This window comes from Protopterus annectens, chromosome 7.part0 (genome assembly GCF_019279795.1).
Source record: "Protopterus annectens isolate FY-2018-M chromosome 7.part0, PAN1.0, whole genome shotgun sequence".
NCBI classification, from domain to species: domain Eukaryota; kingdom Metazoa; phylum Chordata; order Ceratodontiformes; family Protopteridae; genus Protopterus; species Protopterus annectens.
Window position 1 is genome coordinate 1,184,097,402 of NC_056739.1, and position 19,721 is coordinate 1,184,117,122.

Below are 19,721 nucleotides of genomic sequence, written 5' to 3' on the forward strand. Positions count from 1 at the left end.
CTACGGGTTCTACTCAGACAAGCTGTGCTTGAAAAGAGGAACCAGACTTTTTATTTATTAATTGACATTTGTTAACTGGGTTGGTCTAACTCAGCTAGAAGCCCATTTTCAGTGCAGACCCGAGGAGAGAAGCTCCAGAAAATTACAAACTAAAACTAACAGAACATAGATAAAAATAAGTACAACATGGAATATGCCCAAATGTTAAGCAAAATACAGTTACAATAAACAAAATAGAATGAGATCAGTTTAACAGAAATCTAATGAAATCAAAATATACATAATATGTAATATATAAATGAGGCCTTGAATGTACACTAAAAAGCATAATGGAGTCAATGTAATATAAGACTGTCAGTACCTACAAAAACTGATGAACTACATACAAAATGACATAGTGTTTAGTTGTAGTGGCTACTAAGTAGTCACACTACTATACAACTACTTAACATTGACAGAAAGGCAGACTTATAAGAAAAGTAACCATAAAAATTATTAGAGAGAAAAAGAAATGAGTTAAAGGAAGAGAGAAAAAGTGGCAGAAAAGAGAGGGTGCATGTAGGCTCTTGGCAAGGGCAGGTCCATGAGCGTAAACGAGTTTTAGTTACTTTTTGAATTGATTTGTATATGGGATGTTTCTAATAGAGTTAGGAAGTTTGTTCCAGGCTAAAGACGCATTGTAATTGTAAAGTAGTTTGCCAATATTTTTGTTGGATTTACATATGTCAAGGAGTTCTTCAGAGCTTCTGAGAGATCTACTGGGGGTGAAAAGGAAATGTGGGAAGAGAGGGATGGGCATGCAGTGGGTTTATATAAGAAAGAGTGAGCAATATGCAGCTCTGAGATAAGAAGTTGATGGTGGAATTCAGGCCATTGAAGTTTTTTTATTGCTATGCAATGCCGTGACTTATAAGGGTGGTTTGTTGCAAATCTGACAATTTTATTATAGGTTTGTTCAAAATGGGAGAATAATGTGGATTTTAAGTTTGTGAGGATGGCAGCGGCATAGAGAAGGCATGCCAGGAGGAAAGCCCTACCTAGCTAGGGATAATTTGCCATCTGGTGTAAGGAATCTTTTGTTCCGATTCAGTAGTCCCAGTTTTTGATGTGGTTTTTTGATACACTGATGAATAATTTTTATTATTTGCTTTATCTTTAGAACCACTAACAAAGAAAATAAGCAATTCACAAGTTCAAGGATGTACTGAGAAAAGTTAGCATTATTTGTACATACTATTTTGTACTTGAACCCAGAAAAGAAAATTTAGATGTTGTGGAACATTTTGAGACAATCTCAAGACTTTTTGGGATATTAAATAAATGAAGATAAAACAAAGGCTACGGGGAAAACTGTGCACCCACACGTGAACTAATGCCATGGGAATATAACATGAACTATTTAGGTACATGGATTAAAATAATTCTCTTATGGCAACTAAAGATATGTGGGAAGAGAATAGAGGAGATAATACAAAAACTGAAAAGCTGTATGCTCCTTATTTTGGATATGAATAGTATGATAAAGCCAAAATGTTTTAGTTCCATTAATTTTACATAAGAGCAGGTATATTTTTATCAAACTGTGAATCAGTTGTGGATGTCAATCAATAAAGAGCTGAAGGAATTTATTTGGGAGTGGAAGGGGGCAAGAGTTAAGTGGGATAAGTAGATTCTTCCCAAAGAACATGGTAGTGTAGGATAAGAAGAGATACTTTAGAGCTTCACAGTTAAGATTTATATATATATAGCTTAAGCAGAGGGCAATAAATCAAAGTGGAAAGGGGTGATGAAATATTAGTAGAGTTCAAGAAATAAACAGAATATGATTCAGCAACAGAATCAAGGTAGTGGGAGCAAATAACTATGGAGAGAAAGATAATACAGTGGGATGAGGCTAAGCAAACGTTTGGACTGCAACTTACAGACTGCCTTTCCTACCAAGGACTGATAAGAGTATAGGCAACGAGAAAGGGATAATGGAGTGCTAAGTGAAAGACCACTCTGGTAGAGATTTTGGTTGGGTCTAGAACAGTAGATATTGTTAAAATGGGTCTAGAACAGTAGATGCTGTTTAAAAGGATAATTAATAGGGCATAGAAAAGCCGTGGTGGTACAGCGGTAGTGTTGTTGCCTCACAGCAAGATGTTCTCCTGTTCGATTTTCGGCTGGAGTGCCTTCTGTGTGGAGTCTGCATGTCCTCCCCGCGGTTGAGTGGCCTCCGAAAGACATGCGTGAATGGGCGTGCCTTCGCTGAAGGTTGGGCGTCGGGCTGGCAACTCTGCACCACAAAAATATACTGCCAATCATTAGCGGACCGGAGTTCCGCTGTGGCGACCCCTAACCGGGAAAAACCGAAAAGACAAACAACAACAACATAAAACATTGTAAGATAACTATACAAGAATCAATCAGATAAGGTTAGAAAAAAAAGGACTGGAAAAAGAAAATGGAAATGCAAGTTACAAACGAACAATGGAAGGACATGTGTATACTTCCCAAGTAAGCAATAAAGTCCAGAAGGATTTGCATGGAAGTGCTTGTGACTTGGCAGATTTTTAAAAATTCCCTACAGAGTACCTTGAAATGCTGGGGAAGAACATGGCTGTAGCCAGGAAATGAATCATTTCAGTTGAGATACAGGGTCTGAATTACCCAGACACAGTAAGTTTAATGCTATTGGCTGCCAAAAAAATAATAATTAGAACATGGAAATCAAAATCTAAAACTATAACTGAACTACTGAACAATGTAAAGGAGAGAAAATTTGGATCTTTAGAAATGAGAAGGATCAGATTACATAGCAATAAAATGACTCTGAGGAAACAATGCATGCAGAACAATGCTTAGGAGAAATAAGGCTTAAGGGAAGGCAGGAACTGCGGAATTAATGTAATGTTAGAATAAATGAACATTATTAAAAACAAACATTTATGTATACTGCAAGAAAATAATGGAAAATGTTACAGTGGCTTGTTTTCAGTTAATGTATGTGTACTCATGCCATGAGATGATTTAATAAAGGTGTTAAAAAAAAAAAAAAAAGATTTCAACAAAGTCAAGGTAGACACTTAAAGTGACCATTGCCCATGGATCCAGTCACTGTTTTCTAAGAAGCTTACAAGGTTAAGGAGAAAGGATCTGTCCCCAACAAAGTGACACTGGTTTGGGTCAATGGCCAGACGGTTACCCATATCTGCATTAATGAACTTGGATAAAATGCACTCCATAGCTTCACACCAAGACTGGCAAGACCAATGTGTCCCTAACTGCCTAGATTAGTGGTAGGGCCAACTTTGTGTAGAATCAAAGTGCCAAGCTTTCCCAACATTAGGTATGTGACTTGTGTGAAGCACGAGTCTAAAAGAGGTCAATGGGATACTCAGCCAGGCTATATTTAGCTATAGCAAGTAGGCAACCCAGTACATTTTCACAGCCAATGAAAGTTGTAACTTAGCTTCGGATAGGGCCAATACAGTGTAGTCTATATTAATTTTACAAAAGGGTTGCAGGATAGGGGAAGCAGAGTGAATGACAGCAACAAAGTTGGAGCTAAATTTATTTGCTACGATATTGGCTATTTCCTTTAGATCCATGCAGTATTACTACTGACAAGTTTAAGCATAGCTGGATGTCACTTCGTACATTACTGACATAGCCAAAGAAGGCTTAATAGTTACCTCAAGTTACTTGGAGACTGCACTCAACTTTACACTTTCTAATGGTGCATTACGTTTTGGTGCTTTTTAAACATATAGAGATTGAAAATTCTATGAATTGATAATTTTCTCTCTTTTGTTAAACACTTATACATACGAGTGTTATACAATAATTGTTTGTTCTTAAACTTTCCACTACATTTGGGGCAGATAAGCTTGACTTTTCAACTATACAAGTGCAAGATGAAGCTGTAGATAAAAGCACCAGCTTTGTCAATTATGTGAAGGTTTATTTTGGGATTTATTTTATATCATCTATTAGTATTGAAGATGCAGGGGCCTCTAGTGAAAAGAGTGGAATTTTTTAAGAAAGTTGATATTATCAAAGTCTGGGAAGAATGAGACATTTTTTGTTGAAAGTACAGGCTTTATAGTTGATGGTTCAGTAGTTAAGTTACTTAAAATATTTTTGGGATGGAATGTTATTTAATCTGAAGCATTTAGGCAATTACTGTGGTGAACAGGGGCATATTCAAGACCTTCAACTAGCAATTATGTAGTAGTTTTAATTTACTTTAATCTATTAACGGTGGTAGATCAGTGATCCAAGTGGAATCTACTTCAGTAGACCGAAAGTTCACTTACCTGCCTTCCAGATAGCCGAGACGAAAAGGCTAACAACCGCAGAACACTGACATCCTGGATTACTGACTTCCCACTCCAGGTAAGTAACCACTTGGCCATTCTGAAAAATTAGTAAAACTGAAGGAAAGTAGACCCACCCATGTGGGGGGGGGGCTTCACCCCCCCAACACCCCCCTATGTGGGGGTGATGTGCCCACCCCCCCCCCAACTAAATATACCAACTCTGAGATTGCACTACTGCAGGGGTAAGGGGCAAAGTTCAACAGGATGGCCAAATGGTTACTTACCTGGAGTGGGAAGTCGGTGTTCCAGGATGTCAGTATTCTGCGGTTGTCGGTCTTTTCATCTTGGCTATCTGAAAGTGCGTAAGTCAACTTTCGGTCTACTGAAGTAGACCCATCAAAGTGGACCTTTTTCAGATTCAGCCTGGAGAGTGCAAACTCACCAAAAAAAAAGTCATCTACTCACAGTAACATTCCATTTTCCCTCTGACTGGGTGGAACATTGGGGATTCTCTTCATTCTTGTAGGGGGAATTTGGGAAAATGGTATGATATACCCAGCAGATATAATTTTATGCACTCATAAATCTTTTTTTATGGATAGCCAGGCTCCTTGGTGCAGAAACAAACACCCCCCACTGCCTCCAGATGGTAGCAGTCAAGCCCCCTTTCAGGAGCCCTTGTAGGACTTGTCTGCAGGCCTCCTCTGCCATGGGGGTGGTGTCTTCCATTTGAGTTCCCCTCTGCCCCTGGGGGAAGTATCTCCACATGAGTTTTGAAAAGGACCCTAGGATTTTCAGAACCACATTTTTCTACTTCCCTGTTGGTTCCTGGAGAAGGGTCTTTGAGGCATAAAAAATAAATAAATAAGCCGACAGCAGACAGGTTTTTCCCTCTTGCTTTCACCTGGATAGCACGTCCTTTATTTTGAGGCCAAAAAAAGGAAGATCCATCAAAGGAAGTATTGATGAATGAAGACTTAAAGTGCTCCGCAAAGTCACATAGTCATATCCAGGCATGTCTCCTAATGGTTATGTCTGAACTCGCCACCCATGAGGAACCTTCTGCTGCACAGGAAATCAGCTTCATGGATGCAATAGAAAGTGACTGGAGGGTGGCCATTTGCGAGGAGACTATTTTGGTCCTCAGCAGACATGGACCCAGAGATAGATTTGGAAATTTTTTTAGTCAAATTTTTCTGTAATCTTGTAAAATGTGCCAGGTAATTCAGTAACTACACAGTACAGGTCACTGAAGCATACAAGTGCTTAAGGAAGCTGTCATTGGCCCTGGACTCCCTGTTAGGGGAATGGATATAAAAGGTCTGTTCCACAAGCTTTTTTTTTTGGTGGCTGCCACCACAACCATGGCATCAAACGGGACTCCCCCTTGCTCCAACATGCCCTCTCCTTAGCAGGAGCTAAAATGTTGTCTGCACTTTTAGAGATTGGCTCAACAGAATCAGTTTTCTGCCGTGCCTGTCAAGAAACAAGATCTGTGAGTTTGTCAGCTGGAGGGAGTCAACCAAGAAGCAGCTGTTCCAGAATGAAAAGCCTCCAGGAATACGATTCCTCCTGGGAAGGAGTACCAGAAGACCAACCACCTTTCTGTTTTAGAAGTTCTAGAAGGTCTCCAATTGAGATGTCTTCAGTTGGAGATCTAGGGGACCCCCTCCCCTTCATCAAAATCAGTGTCCTCCGTGAAAGATTCCTAAAGGGGAATCTTGGTGTCTCATTTTACACATCCTCTTCTGAGGGCCCTCCTCAGTGGGATGGTCCGGGGAAGTATCAGAAGGGATGAGGATATCCTGAGGGACCGACTAGAGACTTGATTGGGCTGGATGTCCCTGTGGAATGGATGAAGACGGCTCACAACAAACAGCTGAAGGAGGTATAGTTGTCTGATCTGGGAGGGGGGGCAGGGATGTCCTTTATCTAGATAAAGAAAAGGCCTTCTCCAAAACTCAAAAGTAGAGCTCCTGGGGGAAGCCAAAGTCGATGGCAAGGGAGACAATAATTCTCGCACTGTCAGTTTCTGCAACCCCACAAGCACTCCACCCGAGAAAGAGTCAGACAAGAGCTGTCCATCACCGAAGCACCGAGGAGCAGAGACTATTCTGATAGCTCCAAAGTTGACCTTTGCCCCTAGATACCATGTCACCACTTCAGTTCCGAGAGTTAGAGAGAAAGGAAGTGTGAAATCTTATTTAACCATTCTTCATGTTTTATCATAAGGAATTTGCTATGAAACAATGGGATCCCTGATAAATTATTTTTTATTTATTATTTATTTATTTATTTACTTACATTTGTTGACTGGGAGAGTCCGACTGGACACAGGTCCGTTTTCAGTGGAGGCCCGGGGAGAAAAACTCTACATTAAGTATTATTTGCATTATACAGTTAAAAAACATAGCATTTAGATATAGACATTAGTCCAGTTAAGGACGCAAGGCAAGAAAACAGATGTAAAACAGCTGTAGAACATAGTACAATTTTAAAATATGGTGACATATACTAAACATGGTTACAAATGTAGTTGAGATTCGTCAGTGAACGATTGATACAATCTGTTTTTGAGGTACATAACAGCCATTAGCAGTTGTTGCTACAAGAAGTTAGTATTATGTGGTAGGTAGCTGGGAACATGAGTAGCCAAGCTTGCTAAGAGTAGGTTGTTTATAGGGGGCCGAGAGAGGTAGTGAGTGGGGGGAGTGGATTATATTAGAGGGGGGTTGCAAGGGCATATCTGGCAAGTTTTGAAGTGTGATTTTAGTAAGGATTTGAAGTGGGTGCAAAAAGTTACAGAGGTAATTGAGGATGGGAGGGAGTTCCAGAGTTTGGCTATAGTGCAGGAGAATAATGCTTCTCCAGCAGAGTTAATGGCTCTTGTGACCTGTAGGAGGTTTTTGTGGCTGGATCTTAGTGGTCTCATGGTTATGTAGGGTTGGAGTAGATTCTGGAGGGATGGGACTTTTAGTGGGTGGTTTATTAGTTTGTGGGTGAGTGCGAGTTAGTACCACTTGAAGGATACTAGATACTTCCTCACAGATTTTAGTGTGCTTGAAAACTTAAGAGTTACTAAACCTAAGTACAGAGTACCCTCACAACAATCAAATCAAGTGTCTGCAACTACACAGATCTGGTTGTGTTTAAGTGCTAGGAGGGCCACGGTTTGGGAATATCATGTTGTTTAAATTTTCAGCACTGAGTAGAGGCCACCTTGATATAATCCATTTTACAATTTGCTAAGCTGTAATATCTACAAGATGGCACTATAGGACAGTCCTGGTCTAACTGAGAAAGGAAAGGTCTGTGTGTGTGTGTGTGTGTGTGTGTGTGTGTGTGTGTGTGTGTGTGTGTGTGTGGTAGCCTCATAGAAACTTTTCATAAAGGTGAAACAAAGTTATGTACTTAACATAATGTTCCATGTGAGTTGCTGTTGTCGCCTTCATTATTACTTATGGGTCTGGAACCGATCCTCAGCTCTGAGTCGGCCAGTCTGCAAAGCTCGAGGTCTGTAATAGCTCGATGCCAAAGCCCTATCCCACAATGCACCACTACTTTCTCCAGATCTTGTTTGCTGCCAACTAACGTAAAACCTACCCCAGATTTCAAGGAAATCATACAGACCACTTGTGAGAGGAAACTCCTCAGGAGAACTAAAACCAAGATAGAACCTCTCGAACTCCCAGACGCTGGATGGGGGTAGGTGGGGGGTTGTAATAATGAAGGTGAGAACAACTCACATGGAACGTCATGGTAAGTACATAACTTCTTTATGTGAAGTTGTTCAATCTCGCCTTCATTCTTACTGATGGGTAGCATCCCCAGCATCAGAATCTTGGGTGGCTCACGGGAGTACCTGTTAAGGACAGCAGACCCAAATGAAGCTCCATCCCTAGAGGCTTTGTCTACTTTGTAGTGAGATATAAAGGTATGTGGCTTGACCAGGTGGCAGCTGCACAAATTGAATCAATAGGTAGTCTGGATAAAAAGGCTACAGAAGTAGAAACCGCTCTTGTTGAATGAGCTTTGACTTTGTCATGTAATGCAATGCCTGCATCATGGTAAATAAAGGATATACAATCAGAGAGCCATTTAGGCAAGGTAGATTTGGAAACCGGTGCACCTTTTTTAGAATCTGAGAAGGAGACAAACAGCTGATCAACCCTTCTACGGTCTTTTGTCCTGTCCAAATAGAAACGAAGTTGTCTACAGACGTCACGTTTGTGAAGCATATATTCCAACTGATTTGAGTGATTGGGAAAGAAGACAGGTAATTCAATCATCTGATTAAGTGTGAATTCGGAACAAACTTTTGGTAAGAACGACGGATTCGTTCTGAGGGAAACCCTACCTTTGTGAAATATTAAGTACAGCTGCTTAACAGAAAGAGCTTGCAACTCCGAAATTCTGCATGCTGATGTAATGGCCACCAAGAAAATGGTCTTCCAGGCAAGATTTTTCAGCTCACAAGAAGAGGCGGGTTCAAAGGGCGGGAGAATAATCTTGGACAGGACTAAGTTCAAATTCCATGGAGCAATAGATCTGATCGGTGGTTTTAAGTGCATCATACCCTTCAAAAAAGCCTTAGCCAGCTTGTCAGACATAATACCATTTTCAGATGCACCTAAATGAAAATCAGAAATAGCAGCCAGTTGCACTTGAATGGATGTTGCTGCAGCTCCTTCACTGAACAGTTTTGTCAGACATTCCAAAATATCCAAAATGGAAGCCAGAAAGGGGTCAATGTTATTTTGCTGAGCCCAGACAGAAAACCTCTTCCACTTACTGAGATAAAGTTTCCTGTTTAAAGATTTGTGTGACAAGAGAGTATGTTGAGCCTCTTCTGATAAATTTTGGCACCTGGCTATTCTGGGAATTGGAGCAGCCAAGCTGTCAGTTTGATGGACTGGAGAGAAGGGCGAAGAGCTCCGGACGAATGGGTCAACAGATCTGGCACTGGGTCCAGGATCCAAGGCTCCTCCAATAGGTGAGGCTTCAGGAAGGGGAACCAAATTTGATGAGGCCAATATGGGGCTATTAAGATAAGTGTCCTGCCCAGACAACTGGCTTTCTGTACGACTTTGGGAATCAGGGGGAAAGCATAAAGGAGTCCCGGGGGCCAACCGTGGATGAGTGCGTCCCTCGGGGGTTGTCCCTGTTGAGGGATGAGGGCAAGTAGTTGCTGCACTTGGTGTTTGTGGTGGTGGCAAAAAGGTCGCAGCAAGGCTGGCCCCATCTAGGGAAAATTATTTCCACTACTTCATTCTCGAGAGACCACTCGTGAGGCAACAGAATAGCTCTGCTGAGTCTGTCTGCTATCACGTTGGATTTCTCCGGAATGTGCATTGCTATTAGAAAGCACTGGGTGGACTCTGCCCATTTCCATAATCTTAGAGCCTCTCAACATAGGGGGTAAGATTTGATTTCTCCTTGTTTGTTTATGTACCAGACTACGGACATGTTGTCTGACTGGACCACAATCGTGCCTAGAGGAAGAGAGTCTTGAAAGGACTGCAACACTAAAAGAACCACTCTCATCTCGAGGATGTTTATGTGTAAATGAGCCTCGTGAGCCTGCCATGTACCTTGGGCTGTCCATCCCTGATAATGCCCCCCCCCCCCCGATCAGGGAGGCATCTGTGGTCACTGTTGCAACTGGAGCCGGGGGAGGACAAATGGATGTCCCATAGTCACTGCCTCATATGTTAGGCACCACCGAAGATCGTCCTTGCAAGAGTTGGTTATCAGAACTGGGTGATTCATTGGTAAGTCCTGAAATGTCCACTGTGTGTATAGCAGCTACTGAAGAATGCGCATGTGAGATCTCACTAGGGGTATTGCAATAATCGCTGCCATAGTGCGAGCAACTTGAGAATCTGTGATGCTGGTGCTTTGTGTCTTGACATGAGATACACAATTTGTTGCCATAGGGTAAGCACTCTTTCTAGAGGAAGCTTTAGGGACATGTTGACCGTGTCTAAGTCTGCTCCTATAAACACTGTACTCTGCGATGGCAATAAAGCAGACTTTTCTGAATTTATCGTAATGCCCAGCTGAAAACATAGATCTAAGGCAGTGTCCCTTGCCCGAATAAGTTGATGCCTGGTGGGAATAATGAGGAGCCAGTCATCCAAATATGGAAACACTTGGATTCCTAAAGTCTCAAGTGAGCCATGACCATTGCCATGCATTTGGTGAACACTTTGGGGGCTGTAGTGAGACCAAAGGGCAGGGCCCTAAACGGGAAGTGACTGGCTCCCAGCCTGAAGCGCAGATGATCCCTGGATGGCCTGGCCATTTTGATATGGTAGTACACATCCTGGAGATCTATAGAGCACATCCAATTATCCCTCCCTAAGAATGGGAGTATGGACTGAAGCGTAACCATCCGGAACTTCGTCTTTACCACATATTTGTTGAGTCTGCTGGGGTCCAAAATAGGTCTCCAGTCCCCTGTCTTCTTTGGTACCAAAAATAATCTTGAGTAAGTTCTGGATCCTTGCTGGTCTGCTGGGAGTGGCTGGATGACTCTTTTTTGCAATAGTGTTTGGACCTCTACGGATGCCACATCCCATAGACTGGGTGGAACATCTGGGATTCCTTTTGTTGGTCTGGGTTGTGAAAGAAAAGGGATGGAATATCCTCTGGATATAACGTTTTGTATCCATCGGTGTTCTGAGATTTTTAGCCAGGCGCCTACGTACAAAGACAAACGTCCCCACACTGCCTCCAGAGCAGGACAGTCGGGCATCCTTTCAGGAGCACTGATAGGGCTTCCCAAGGAACTGATCCCTGTCACCCTGGTTCTGCGGACCCCCTCTGCCACGTGGGCGTCGTCTTCCACCATTGCCTCCCCCTCTGCCCCTAGAGGAGGCTTCACCTTGTGAGTTCGGAAAGGCTCCTTGGGTGTTACAGAACCACATTTTCCCTCCCCGTTGACCTTTGGGATAAGGTATAGTAGGGGTAGAAAAACGGACTCCTATCTTACTGTCTTGCTCACATCTGATGAGCGTCTCTCTAACCTTTGGTCCAAACAAGGAAGAACTATCGAAGGGAGCATTCATAAATGACTTAAAAGGATCCGCAAAAGAACATAAGTGCATCCAGGAATGTCTTCGCAAAGCAATTCCTGTACCCGCTGCCCTACTCATTCCATCAGCTGCTTAAGACACAAGGCATATGGAAGAGTTTACGATGGAGTTGAGGGTAGCAAGCTGAGACGTCACTTTGTCCGCCACTGAATGGGCTACTGCACCCTGGAAAGCATCTCCAAGCTCCTTCAGGAGATCTCTCTGAAGCCTTCTGAAGTGGGTTAGATAGTTCAATGACTGAAGAGCAAATGTCATAGAACTGAACATGCTCTTCCCGTATCTGTCCATGATCCTAGATTCTCTATTAGGAGGATGGACAGACATAGAAGTCTCCATCTCTTTCTTAGTGGCTGCCACCACCACCACGGCATCAACAGGTATGGGATTGGATAAGAAGGACTTATCTTGAAGTGCTGAAATATATCTGTTGGGCCTTCTAGGGACAGGCTCCATAGAATTCAGTGACTCCCACGCCCTTCGAGACAAAAGATCCATCAACTCATCGAAGGGTGGAGACAGCCAAGAGGTGGAGGGTCGGGACCCGAAAGCCTTCAGGAGCATCGATTCATCATCTGTAGGATTTAGGGGCTGCCAGTCACCCCTCTGCTTAAGGATCTCAAGGTTATCCCCAAAGGAGATATCCTCAGTGGGGGACCTTGGGGACCCTTCCAATTCCTCCAAATCGGTGTCCGACGTGATGGATTCCTGGGGGGGATCTAAATGTCTCCTCTTACATAACCTCTTCCGAGGCACCTCCTTAATGGGAACTCCTGGGGAGGTCTTGGAAGAGCAGGTTTCTCCCAAATGGGCGTCCTGAGGTCCTGGGTCCCTACGCTTATAGTGAATCTGTGGTAACGGAGAAGATTCAGGCGCTTTTCAGGAGGAGGTGGCCATATCAGAGGTTGTGGTAGTATGGGGGGGGGGGCAAAGCCCTCCTCATAGCACCAAAAGCACCATGGCTCCAATGCGAGGAAGCACCCGGCTCCAAAGAGACATCCTACACCAGAACAGTCAGCTCCGAGCCAGAGGTAGGGGTCAAACTCATCCGTGCCAAAGCCCCAAGGGGGAGAGTTGGAACAGACGTATCGTTTCAACCCCCCCCCCCCCAGGAACGGACAGGAGAGTGTCGGCTCCCAGATTTCACCACCGGAGCAGAGGACATCAGGGTTGTTGGTACTAACAGGTCAGAAGTGAGCCTCGGTGCCGATGGTTCCACAAAGGACTGAATAGCCTCCTCCGGCTCAGATGTCTTGATTCGAGTCGGAGGAGGAGCAGAAAAAACAGGAGAGGACTTTGTCGGTTCCGAAGCAGGTTGAGCCAAAGCCGACAGAATTTTAGCTAGTGCTGGATCCTGTAAAAGTCTCCAAACCACTCGATCCATGTCAGAATCAGAGAGTCTGGAAACCCGAGAGGAAACCAGTGACGGAGCTGGTGAACCCAGAATCGGGGATCTCAAGGTAAGAGATACCGGTTCCAAGACTGGAGACTGGCTCCTACCTGTACGGTCAGTTCTGATGACAATGGAGCCGAGACAGGAGCTTTCTTAGATGATTTTGGAACTGAAGAGCCCTTCGGACCTGAACTAGTAGAAGAAGCTGGTGAAGGAGGTTTTGGTTTTCCCGGAGCAGTATCCAAGTCCAATTGAAAAGCAGACAATCAGTCCACGTTCCACTAACTTACATTTCCTTTCAGCCAAAACGCTAGCGCTGAAACCATGGCAAATGGAGCAAACCTACTGAAGGTGGACCTCACCCAAGCAATACACACATGTGGAGTGGCCATCAGTTATGGACATCATCTGATTACATTTAGGGCATCTTTTAAACCCTGATTTCGCCTTCTCAGACATAACCATACAGTATTCAGCAAAGAAAACAACAATATACTGTCTAGCAAAAGAAACTAAGCCTAGCCAGCTGCAAATACAAAAATGCAGCTTACTGAAGCGGATTCCTAGTGACTACAGGAAACACACAATAAGCCTACCAGGCTAAGGTAAAAAAAAAAAACAGCCTAAAAATGGCTAAGAGCCTAACCGGCTAACAAAAAAAAAACTGCAGAAAATGCAAAAAGCCTAACTCGGCTAAGGATAGGGCAATAAGCCTAACGGCTAAACACAGATAACAGAAACAGGGGCCAACGCCCAACAAACTAGAGAGATGGTATAAGACCAAAAGGGAGATAGAATCCGTAAACGGACAAACTGTCCTAACTACAAGCCTAAGTAAACGCTACATAACAAGAAAAAACAGAATTATTTTGAGATTTTCAGCACAAAAAAGGTATCTCTCCAACGGCCTGAGCTGCAGAGAAAAGCACGATCAGTTGCAGCTGCAAATTAGATCAGGGGAAAGTAGTGGTGCATTGTGGGACAGGGCTTTGGCCTCGAGCTGTTCGAGACCTCGAGCTTTGCAAATTGGCCGACTCGGAGCCGAGGATCGCGGACCCATCAGTAAGAATGAAGGCGAGATTGAACAACTTCACATGATTAGTTTCCTTTTCAAGCATTCACTGACTAGGATCAGCCTATTCCTCATAAAATGGAGACCTAGCTTCTTCTTAAGAGAGGGCAGGCTGAGCAATGTCATCCTGTATAACTGCACACCTGAATCTGAAGCACTTGCCAAAGTGTCTGCACAGCTAAATGTACATTAGGCACAATGTATATCACAGAAAAGGGCAAGAAAAACATCTCAAAGATTTTCCTTAATGCCAGACTCCAGAACATCATCAGCTTGCACCTGGCAAAGGGACAAGTGAGATGAACAGTCAAGTGCACTAAGCCTTAACAAGGTAAAGGAGTAAACTCTGTTGCTACATCAACGCAAAGTTCTAAACTCGTCTGTGAGCAAGGCCACAGAACGCTACTGTCTCTGCGATTAATCCTCGAACAAACAGATTAGAGAAGAGTTAACAGTGAAATGCTTGTGACATGAGCTGCCCATTCAGGTAGCAACTTGTAAACGGCATTGGCTCTGCAGGGAGCAAATAGCACAAAAGGTCTGTGCCTCCAAGATATTTTTATGGTATCCCTGAGGACAGGCTCTAAAAAAAGGATGATGCACTGCTCCTCTGGCTCCTTGCCCAAAAGGTACTTCTCAGGGGAAGGAATGGGACAAGGGGCAAGGCTGAAGTACTCATCAGTCTAAAAGCAACCAAAACGAAGGGGTTACCCAAAGAGGAAAAGGAAAGAGGTCTGTCTCAATGCCCTTGGCCATCTCAGAAACAGAGGCCTCAAAATCCTCTGGGTCAAAACAAAATACAGCAGACAAGGGAGAATAATGATCTCTCTACCTACAAAGCTTGAGTTTTTTTTTCTTCAAGACTAAACCGAGGACTGGGAAACAGTGCTAAGAGACTGCAACAACCAAAGGTGCCACGGGGTTGGAAGAGGCCTAAAATGGGGATGGTATAAATTTCAAACCAACTTTCTAATAGTAACATTTCTCACAGTAATCTTATGTTCCTACTTGACACTAAACTACCTGGCATCTTTACATTGAAATGCAAGCCTCAGCTGGGGATGGACTAGGTATAGTTTCTGTCACACAGACTTGTCCTAGGCAGGCCTGGGGTCCAATCCAAGGAGGCGAGTACCCATTCTCAAGTACTCCAAACCACGACCAGTTGAATCAAGAGACAGACCTCTGGGATCAGGCAATTAATCATCTGAAGATAAAGCTGTGCAAGAACTTTGGAATGCAACCTGCAGAGTGACAAACAAGGAAACAACTTTACCACTTCAAGTTCCTCATTCTAAATTTATGATCAAACTATCTGGCTAAGGGTGAACACACTACCCAAAGTGCTGGAGTGGCTGCACATAGAAATAGACTTCAAGTTCTTGTCCTTGTGGAGATCCTCTTTAGAATGCTTGGGACACAGACAGAAGGAGGTTCTTGCTGGACTCCGCACAAAGAGCTACTAACTACTACTGCTATCCTGTAAAAGTGTGCCAACAATTTCTTTTTTTATTTAACATCACATACCTCCTCCTTACTCTGGTGTCAAGTCATCAAATAGCTGAACTGAAGTATACATAGCAACATTTAGTGTCATACTCTTCCTGAGACAGTGCAGGTTTTACAAGTGTGGGTTTAGTCTGGTAATTTCAAGGCCACAAGGGTCACTTATTGTGATGTGATTTAGCCATGAAATGCATGGCATTACAGCCAACAACAAGTAAGATCTCAATGGTGCAAGCAGTAACAACAACAAAAAAAAAAACTGCTGAGCTTCAGATACAAGTGCACTTCTGCAGGCCAACATCAAAGTGCGCATTAGCTGGGTACACAAACATTTCTGACTGCATTACTCTGCTAAAAAAATGTCATTCTGTGATTAGTGCAGGAGAATAATCCAACCTAGGACTCAAGGATGGCCTTCATAGAACGATTTTTCAGTAACTTAGCAAGTAATTTTTAAGAACCCTGTTTTTTGTTTTGTGTCTGAGTTTTAGCATATGAAGTAGAAGTGGACGATGTTGTATGCATTTGGAATGAGAATTTAAAAGGGTGTTAATGAGAAACTACACAGTCATGATTTATGACTTGTGCAAAGGCATAGCAGCAAAGGATATTTTTGCAGAACATCCAAACGTGAGTACTGCAAAAAAAATTAGCAGTACTGCAAGAAATTAGTGGAGAAAGACATTATGTTGTACAGCTTACACACTGTCTTCACCTTGTTTGTATGCAGACACTATTTTCTGTCTGGTTTGACCCACCATACCCTTCTCCATTCTGAATCATTTCCTGTTTTTAGCACGCCCTGTCTTAGACGATGCCAGGAATTTCTTGCTGTAGTAAAAACGGATTTTCACCTAAGGCAGGTCATACAAAACCCATCTCCTCCTCACTAGCTAGAGTTCTGAATAATTGCAAATGAGCAAACTTCTAGCTGAATATGGAATTCTTGGCAATGGACTCCCAGTTTACAAAATTTAAAAAAGGCAAACAAATTTGAAAGTCTGATGAAATCGTGTCTCATCCAAGTCTGCCATCTGCCTTGCATGCCTGATACTTGGTGACATTAGCTAAAGCTCCTCGTAACCCTACATGAAATAAGCATTGAAAGTGTTGAGATGAATGAAAATTTAGAAATATACAGAGATCAAGAAGCATACAAATAAATGAAATGCAAAACTGTGTTAAAGAAACAACCTGTAGTTAAGCTGAAAAAATGGGAGAGGTGCAGTGCAATATCTGTGGAGCGGTCCTCTTCCAATAGAGATTTTGGATGATGTGGTATCATCCCATCTGTAAACACCTCTCAAAATTAAAATATGAGATTTTTCATCTACATGCAGAGTTGGATAGGATTCAGGGGACCCAAGTCTCACATCTAGGGACAGTAAAGGTCACTACTAGTTTTGTGACAGTTGTGCAATAGTTCCTGGGAGAGTGAGGTAGTAGAAAAGATGTGTATTCTGTCAGCTGTCATTCTGCACAATTACTGTGCTGCCCTGGTGCAGATCAATTCCTTTATGAGTACATCACCAATAGAAAACTAAGGCTGGGACCTCTACTCAGGGGACTCAGAGAACTCATAACAACCAAGAACAGATGGAAAGAAATTCTGACTGGGGATTTCACTATCAAGACAGAACTGGAGGAATAAGACAAGCAGGTAATGTTCCTGCTTGGTGTTGAAGCTGGAAGAGGAAATAAGTGAATTCTAAGGACTTCAGAAGCAATTGCTTACAGAATGAAGTTGATGCCACTGTCCACCTGGCTTGGAATGATATAGAATTAGAGCAGGAAGAATTTGCAAAATACTAGAGAAGACTTGGATACAGAGTAATATTTTCTGTGTTATTACATTTCCACTTCATGGGTGAGGCCAAGATGTGCCACACAATAGGGCTATCAATATGGCAGAGTTACAGGTGTTTAATGCATTGGTGGACTAGTGGCTTTAGTGCAAAACTCTAATATTGTAGTGAGTTTCACCACAAAGTGTTGAAGTGTGAGTCAGTAAAAACTTTTCAGGGATTTTCCTCTTTTCTCCACTGTGGTGCGATCCAGGAGTTAGTATATATAACTTAAGGGAGGGGCAGGGGCTCACCAGTTTCGATAATTATTTCTCAGAAACTGGTTAGTCAAACGTGTGCTTCGATCGTATATAGGTAAACTGTTTCAACATTTGCATGAAAAACAGGAGCACAGCATGGAGCTTTGGCATCACTAGAGACAGGGGTTAATTTAAGGGATGCAAATTAATATGGAATTGACCATCTGCATTTGTACAAGATGGAAATCAGTAGCCTACATTTTAAATGTTTCATAACCAACCATTTAAACTAGCCAAGAGAGAAGGAACAGGCAGGCAATAAATACTAGCCTCGGCTTTTAAGAGTAATATACATGAGCAGCTGAGAATTATACAGAAATCAGTACTAAGAGGGAAGAACTGCATAACTAACATCAACATGGATGAGACAAACATGACGAAGATAAATGAAAAATGGTAAAGAATATCAACATCCACAGTCTTGGCAAAAACAACCTGATCCAGACTTCCAGATGTGCCCATTTTGAAGTGAGTAAGTCACAAATGACAGCTCATCCCGGATGAATGAAATCGGTATAGTGTGCCCATTCTGGATCAAGTGACGCAACTTGCTTGTGCATCTAATTGGATGATGAGTTAATGCAAAGCACCATATTAATGGAAGCTTATTTGTTAGCACATATCCCCTTCATCTTTGCAAACTATAATTTCTCAAACTTGTACCAAAGCTTTTTGATATGTATAGGATAGTGTGGATAAAGAATTGTGTCTGTGTGCTACATTTTTGATTGCTGGTATTTATGGAGTTCAGGAATGCAGTGTTAGTGCTGTGATTTAGTCTGAAACCATGCTGGTAGGAGAGAACAGATTTTTGTAGTTGAACATGGAAGTACTTCTACAGGATTTTAGAACAGGGAGAAAGAATGGCTATGGGCCTGTAACTGGAGAATATGATACTGCCTCCTTTGTGAAGAGGCAAGAAGTAAGATTCTTGGCTATAGCTATACATGAGAACAGAGATAGGATAGGATAGGCTATGTCTTCAGCAGGAATTTTGAGATAGGCAACTAAGGTAGTAGGTTTAAGTTTGAGAAGAGACTTTTTTACACTACAGGTGGGAACAGAGGTGAAGGCAACAGCAGTGGTACTGCTGATAGGTTGACAGGTATTTTGTGATTTTGTGGACTGTTTTTACTGAGTAATGAATTGATGGTGTTTATGAAGTGGGAGTTGAATACAGTGGCAGTACTGTCTGGATCCATATCAGGGCATGGATTGGGCTGTGGACATCTACCAAGTGTTAAAGGGTTTTTGATGTTGCCCCAGACCCCTTTTGAGTTTTTAATGATGAGTGCTATACAAGTCAAAGCAGTAAAGGATTTTACTGACCCTTTTCCCCTCAAATAAACTTTTTCAATTTTTGTCAAGTCATCCATAAATTCTCCTCTGGTTGATAAAGTATGCCTGAACTATACACAGATTAAAGGGACTTGTATCTTATTATTCATATCCATAAACATGAGCTTCCATTTTCTTAACTTTTGTATTATCTGCAATTTAGTCTCTTCCCAGATATCATTAGCTACCCTAACATAATCCTTTTTATTCCATACACCTAAATGTTTCATCTTATGTCCCCATAAATAAGGGTATTGTTGATCCAACTCATGCACTGGTGCATAGTTTACCACTATAGCTTTTGCTTTGTCTTCATTATTTTCTAGGCCAAAAAGACTTAGAGCAACTGAAAATTATCCAAAACACCAACATTTTCTTTTTTTGGACTAAATATCTGCAAATACAGGTAAACTTTTCTTAATTACAGCTACAATGAATTATCACACAAGACATAGGGAAACATACATTTATAAAAAATGAAATCAAATCACGTTAACACGTTCACAGGTACAAACATCACATATATTCTTATACAATTATTATCAATATAACATTACATAAACTGATCAATTCCTGCCTTCCCTTAAACCTAACTTCTGCTCCAAAACATTATGCTGTATGCATTGTTCCCACAATTTCCATTTTTTCTATGTAATTGGCCTTCTCTAAAGATCCCACTTCCAATTATTTTATCTCCTTTATAATATTCAATACTTCAAATAACATTTTGATTTCATTTTCTAGTAACTGCTTTTTTTTGGCAGCCACAAGCATAAAGCTTAACTTTACTATGTCTTGGCAATTCTTACCCTGTATTCAATCTTGAAAAATCATTTCCTAAGTTACACCCATTTGCTCACTCAATATTTCTGACGGAGTACTCTATATAGAATTTTTAAAGTCTGCTAAT

The 19,721-nt window shown here is 42.1% G+C and overlaps 1 protein-coding gene across 4 annotated transcripts in view; it reads right to left on the minus strand.

Moving 5' to 3' along the window:
• TM6SF1 (transmembrane 6 superfamily member 1) overlaps positions 1-19,721 on the minus strand; it is a 1,348,214-nt gene that overhangs the window by 509,831 nt on the left and 818,662 nt on the right. The window lies entirely within an intron of this gene.